The 5,000-nt window shown below is 37.3% G+C and overlaps 1 non-coding gene and 15 pseudogenes across 1 annotated transcript; all 16 read right to left on the minus strand.

Annotated features, from left to right (window-relative positions):
* Nucleotides 1-104: 104 nt before the first annotated feature.
* On the minus strand, nt 105-223 carry LOC148463589 (5S ribosomal RNA; annotated as a pseudogene).
* A 115-nt stretch (nt 224-338) lies between these two features.
* LOC148463590 (5S ribosomal RNA) lies at nt 339-457 on the minus strand (annotated as a pseudogene).
* Nucleotides 458-808: 351 nt separating this feature from the next.
* LOC148463591 (5S ribosomal RNA) lies at nt 809-927 on the minus strand (annotated as a pseudogene).
* A 116-nt stretch (nt 928-1,043) lies between these two features.
* On the minus strand, nt 1,044-1,162 carry LOC148463592 (5S ribosomal RNA; annotated as a pseudogene).
* Nucleotides 1,163-1,278: 116 nt separating this feature from the next.
* On the minus strand, nt 1,279-1,397 carry LOC148463593 (5S ribosomal RNA; annotated as a pseudogene).
* Nucleotides 1,398-1,513: 116 nt separating this feature from the next.
* Nucleotides 1,514-1,632, minus strand: LOC148463594 (5S ribosomal RNA; annotated as a pseudogene).
* Nucleotides 1,633-1,748: 116 nt separating this feature from the next.
* On the minus strand, nt 1,749-1,867 carry LOC148463595 (5S ribosomal RNA; annotated as a pseudogene).
* Nucleotides 1,868-2,218: 351 nt separating this feature from the next.
* On the minus strand, nt 2,219-2,337 carry LOC148463596 (5S ribosomal RNA; annotated as a pseudogene).
* A 115-nt stretch (nt 2,338-2,452) lies between these two features.
* On the minus strand, nt 2,453-2,571 carry LOC148463597 (5S ribosomal RNA; annotated as a pseudogene).
* Nucleotides 2,572-2,687: 116 nt separating this feature from the next.
* On the minus strand, nt 2,688-2,806 carry LOC148463598 (5S ribosomal RNA). Its single transcript, XR_015874033.1, has one exon. It is a non-coding gene; the product is annotated as a 5S ribosomal RNA (ribosomal RNA).
* A 585-nt stretch (nt 2,807-3,391) lies between these two features.
* LOC148463599 (5S ribosomal RNA) lies at nt 3,392-3,510 on the minus strand (annotated as a pseudogene).
* A 116-nt stretch (nt 3,511-3,626) lies between these two features.
* Nucleotides 3,627-3,745, minus strand: LOC148463600 (5S ribosomal RNA; annotated as a pseudogene).
* Nucleotides 3,746-3,861: 116 nt separating this feature from the next.
* Nucleotides 3,862-3,980, minus strand: LOC148463601 (5S ribosomal RNA; annotated as a pseudogene).
* Nucleotides 3,981-4,096: 116 nt separating this feature from the next.
* LOC148463602 (5S ribosomal RNA) lies at nt 4,097-4,215 on the minus strand (annotated as a pseudogene).
* Nucleotides 4,216-4,331: 116 nt separating this feature from the next.
* On the minus strand, nt 4,332-4,450 carry LOC148463603 (5S ribosomal RNA; annotated as a pseudogene).
* Nucleotides 4,451-4,801: 351 nt separating this feature from the next.
* Nucleotides 4,802-4,920, minus strand: LOC148463604 (5S ribosomal RNA; annotated as a pseudogene).
* Nucleotides 4,921-5,000: the final 80 nt, after the last annotated feature.

Consider the following 5,000-nt stretch of genomic DNA (forward strand, 5'->3'; position numbering starts at 1 on the left):
TTAACTTTAGACCTCTTTTACTTCTTAACTCAAGTAATTTCAATGATAAGTTGAAAAATTAAATGTAAAATGTAATAGAAAAGAATGTTATGGCAGTATAAAATTACCTACAGCTCCTGGTATTCCAAGGTGGTCTCCCATCCAAGTACTAACCAGGCCCAACACTGCATAGTTTCCAAGATCAGACGAGATTGGGCATGTCCAGTGTGGTTTGGCTGTAGGTGCCAAAAGCCTTAACTTTAGACCTCTATTACTTCTTAACTCAAGTAAATTCATTGATAAGTTGAAAAAAATAAATGTAAAGTGTATTAGAAAAGACTGTTATGGCAGTATAAAATTACCTACAGCACCTGGGATTCCTAGGTGGTCTCCCATCCAAGTATTAACCAGGTCCAACACTGGATAGCTTTCAAGATCAGACGAGACTGGGCATGTCCAGTGTGGTTTGGCTGTAGGTGCTCAAAAACATTAACTTTATACCTCTTTTACTTCTTAACTCAAGTAAATTCATTGATAAGTTGAAAAAATTAAATGTAAAATGTAGTAGAAAAGAATGTTATGGCTGCATTAAATTACCTAGAGCACCTGGTATTCCCAGGTGGTCTACCATCCAAGTACAAACCAGGCCCAACACTGCATAGCTTCTACGATAAGACGAGATTGGGCATATCCAGTGTGGTTTGGCTGTAGGTGCTCAAAAACATTAACTTTAGACCTCTATTACTTCTTAACTCAAGTAAATTCATTGATAAGTTGAAAAAATTAAATTTAAAATGTAATAGAAAAGAATGTTATGGCTATATAAAATTACCTACAGCACGTGGTATTCCCAGGTGGTCTCCCATCCAAGTACTAACCAGGCCCAACACTGCATAGCTTCCAAGATCAGACGAGATTGGGCATGCCCAGTGTGGTTTGGCTGTAGGTGCTCAAAAGCATTAACTTTAGACCTCTATTACTTCTTAACTCAAGTAAATTCATTGATAAGTTGAAAAAATTAAATGTAAAATGTAATAGAAAAGAATGTTATGGCAGTATAAAATTACCTACTGCACCTGGTTTTCCCAGGTGGTCTCCCATCCAAGTACTGACCAGGCCCAACACTCCATAGCTACCAAGATAAGACGAGATTGGGCATTTCCAGTGTGGATTGGCTGTAGGTGCTCAAAAGTATTAACTTTAGACCTCTATTACTTCTTAACTCAAGGAAATTCATTGATAAGTTGAAAAAATTAAATGTAAAATGTAATAGAAAAGAACGTTATGGCAGTATTAAATTACCTACAGCTCTTGGTATTCCCAGGTGGTCTCCCATCCAAGTACTAACCAAGCCCAACACTGCATAGCTTCCAAGATCAGACGAGATTGGTCATGTCCACTGTGGTTTGGCTGTAGGTGCTCAAAAACATTAACTTTAGACCTCCATTTCTTCTTAACTCAAGTAAATTCATTGATAAGTTGAAAAAATTAAATGTAAAATGTAATAGAAAAGAATGTTATGGCAGTATAAAATTACCTACAGCACATGGTATTCCCAGGTGGTCTCCCATTCAAGTACTAACCAGGCCCAAAACTGCATAGCTTCCAAGATCAGACGAGATTGGGCATGTCCAGTGTGGTTTGGCTGTAGGCGCTCAAAAACATTAACTTTAGACCTCTTTTACTTCTTAACTCAAGTAAATTCATTGATAAGTTGAAAAAATGTAATGTAAAATGTAATAGAAAAGAATGTTATGGCAGTATAAAATTACCTACAGCTCCTGGTATTCCTAGGTGGTCTCCCATCCAAGTACTAACCAGGCCCAACACTGCATAGTTTCCAAGATCAGACGAGATTGGGCATGTCCACTGTGGTTGAGTTGTAGGTGCTCAAAAGCATTAAATTTAGACCACTATTACTTCTTAACACAAGTAAATTCATTGATAAGTTGAAAAAATTAAATGTAAAATGTAATAGAAAAGAATGTTATGGCAGTATAAAATTACCTACTGCACCTGGTTTTCCCAGGTGGAATCCCATCCAAGTATTGACCAGGCCCAACACTGCATAGCTATGAAGATAAGACAAGATTGGGCATGTCCAGTGTGGATTGGCTGTAGGTGCTCAAAAGTATTAACTTTAGACCTCTATTACTTCTTAACTCAAGGAAATTCATTGATAAGTTGAAAAAATTAAATGTAAAATGTAATAGAAAAGAATGTTATGGCAGTATAAAATTTCGTACAGCACCTGGTATCCCCAGGTAGTCTCCTATCCAAGTACTAACCAGGCCCAACACTGCATAGCTTCCAAGATCAGACGAGATTGGGCATGTCCAGTGTGGTTTGGCTGTAGGTGCTCAAAAACATTAACTTTAGACCTCTTTTACTTCTTAACTCAAGTAAATTCAATGATAAGTTGAAAAATTAAATGTAAAATGTAACAGAAAAGAATGTTATGGCAGTATAAAATTACCTACAGCTCCTGGTATTCCAAGGTGGTCTCCCATCCAAGTACTAACCAGGCCCAACACTGCATAGTTTCCAAGATCAGACGAGATTGGGCATGTCCACTGTGGTTGTGCTGTAGGTGCTCAAAAACATTAACTTTAGACCTCTATTACTTCTTAACTCAAGTAAATTCATTGATAAGTTGAAATAATGTAATGTAAAATGTAATAGAAAAGAATGTTATGGCTGCATAAAATTACCTACAGCACCTGGTATTCCCAGGTGGTCTCCCATCCAACTACTAACCAGGCCCAACACTGCATAGTTTCCAAGATCAGACGAGATTGGGCATGTCCAGTGTGGTTTGGCTGTAGGTGCCAAAAGCCTTAACTTTAGACCTCTATTACTTCTTAACTCAAGTAAATTCATTGATAAGTTGAAAAAAATAAATGTAAAGTGTATTAGAAAAGACTGTTATGGCAGTATAAAATTACCTACAGCACCTGGGATTCCTAGGTGGTCTCCCATCCAAGTATTAACCAGGTCCAACACTGGAGAGCTTTCAAGATCAGACGAGACTGGGCATGTCCAGTGTGGTTTGGCTGTAGGTGCTCAAAAACATTAACTTTATACCTCTTTTACTTCTTAACTCAAGTAAATTCATTGATAAGTTGAAAAAATTAAATGTAAAATGTAGTAGAAAAGAATGTTATGGCTGCATTAAATTACCTAGAGCACCTGGTATTCCCAGGTGGTCTACCATCCAAGTACAAACCAGGCCCAACACTGCATAGCTTCTACGATAAGACGAGATTGGGCATATCCAGTGTGGTTTGGCTGTAGGTGCTCAAAAACATTAACTTTAGACCTCTATTACTTCTTAACTCAAGTAAATTCATTGATAAGTTGAAAAAATTAAATTTAAAATGTAATAGAAAAGAATGTTATGGCTATATAAAATTACCTACAGCACGTGGTATTCCCAGGTGGTCTCCCATCCAAGTACTAACCAGGCCCAACACTGCATAGCTTCCAAGATCAGACGAGATTGGGCATGCCCAGTGTGGTTTGGCTGTAGGTGCTCAAAAGCATTAACTTTAGACCTCTATTACTTCTTAACTCAAGTAAATTCAGTGATAAGTTGAAAATATTAAATGTAAAATGTAATAGAAAAGAATGTTATGGCAGTATAAAATTACCTACTGCACCTGGTTTTCCCAGGTGGTCTCCCATCCAAGTACTGACCAGGCCCAACACTCCATAGCTACCAAGATAAGACGAGATTGGGCATTTCCAGTGTGGATTGGCTGTAGGTGCTCAAAAGTATTAACTTTAGACCTCTATTACTTCTTAACTCAAGGAAATTCATTGATAAGTTGAAAAAATTAAATGTAAAATGTAATAGAAAAGAACGTTATGGCAGTATTAAATTACCTACAGCTCTTGGTATTCCCAGGTGGTCTCCCATCCAAGTACTAACCAAGCCCAACACTGCATAGCTTCCAAGATCAGACGAGATTGGTCATGTCCACTGTGGTTTGGCTGTAGGTGCTCAAAAACATTAACTTTAGACCTCCATTTCTTCTTAACTCAAGTAAATTCATTGATAAGTTGAAAAAATTAAATGTAAAATGTAATAGAAAAGAATGTTATGGCAGTATAAAATTACCTACAGCACATGGTATTCCCAGGTGGTCTCCCATTCAAGTACTAACCAGGCCCAAAACTGCATAGCTTCCAAGATCAGACGAGATTGGGCATGTCCAGTGTGGTTTGGCTGTAGGCGCTCAAAAACATTAACTTTAGACCTCTTTTACTTCTTAACTCAAGTAAATTCATTGATAAGTTGAAAAAATGTAATGTAAAATGTAATAGAAAAGAATGTTATGGCAGTATAAAATTACCTACAGCTCCTGGTATTCCTAGGTGGTCTCCCATCCAAGTACTAACCAGGCCCAACACTGCATAGTTTCCAAGATCAGACGAGATTGGGCATGTCCACTGTGGTTGAGTTGTAGGTGCTCAAAAGCATTAAATTTAGACCACTATTACTTCTTAACACAAGTAAATTCATTGATAAGTTGAAAAAATTAAATGTAAAATGTAATAGAAAAGAATGTTATGGCAGTATAAAATTACCTACTGCACCTGGTTTTCCCAGGTGGAATCCCATCCAAGTATTGACCAGGCCCAACACTGCATAGCTATGAAGATAAGACAAGATTGGGCATGTCCAGTGTGGATTGGCTGTAGGTGCTCAAAAGTATTAACTTTAGACCTCTATTACTTCTTAACTCAAGGAAATTCATTGATAAGTTGAAAAAATTAAATGTAAAATGTAATAGAAAAGAATGTTATGGCAGTATAAAATTTCGTACAGCACCTGGTATCCCCAGGTAGTCTCCTATCCAAGTACTAACCAGGCCCAACACTGCATAGCTTCCAAGATCAGACGAGATTGGGCATGTCCAGTGTGGTTTGGCTGTAGGTGCTCAAAAACATTAACTTTAGACCTCTTTTACTTCTTAACTCAAGTAAATTCAATGATAAGTTGAAAAATTAAATGTAAA

The sequence above is a fragment of the Taudactylus pleione genome, unplaced genomic scaffold (genome assembly GCF_031769625.1).
Source record: "Taudactylus pleione unplaced genomic scaffold, aTauple2 ptg000967l, whole genome shotgun sequence".
Classification (NCBI taxonomy): Eukaryota; Metazoa; Chordata; class Amphibia; order Anura; family Myobatrachidae; genus Taudactylus; species Taudactylus pleione.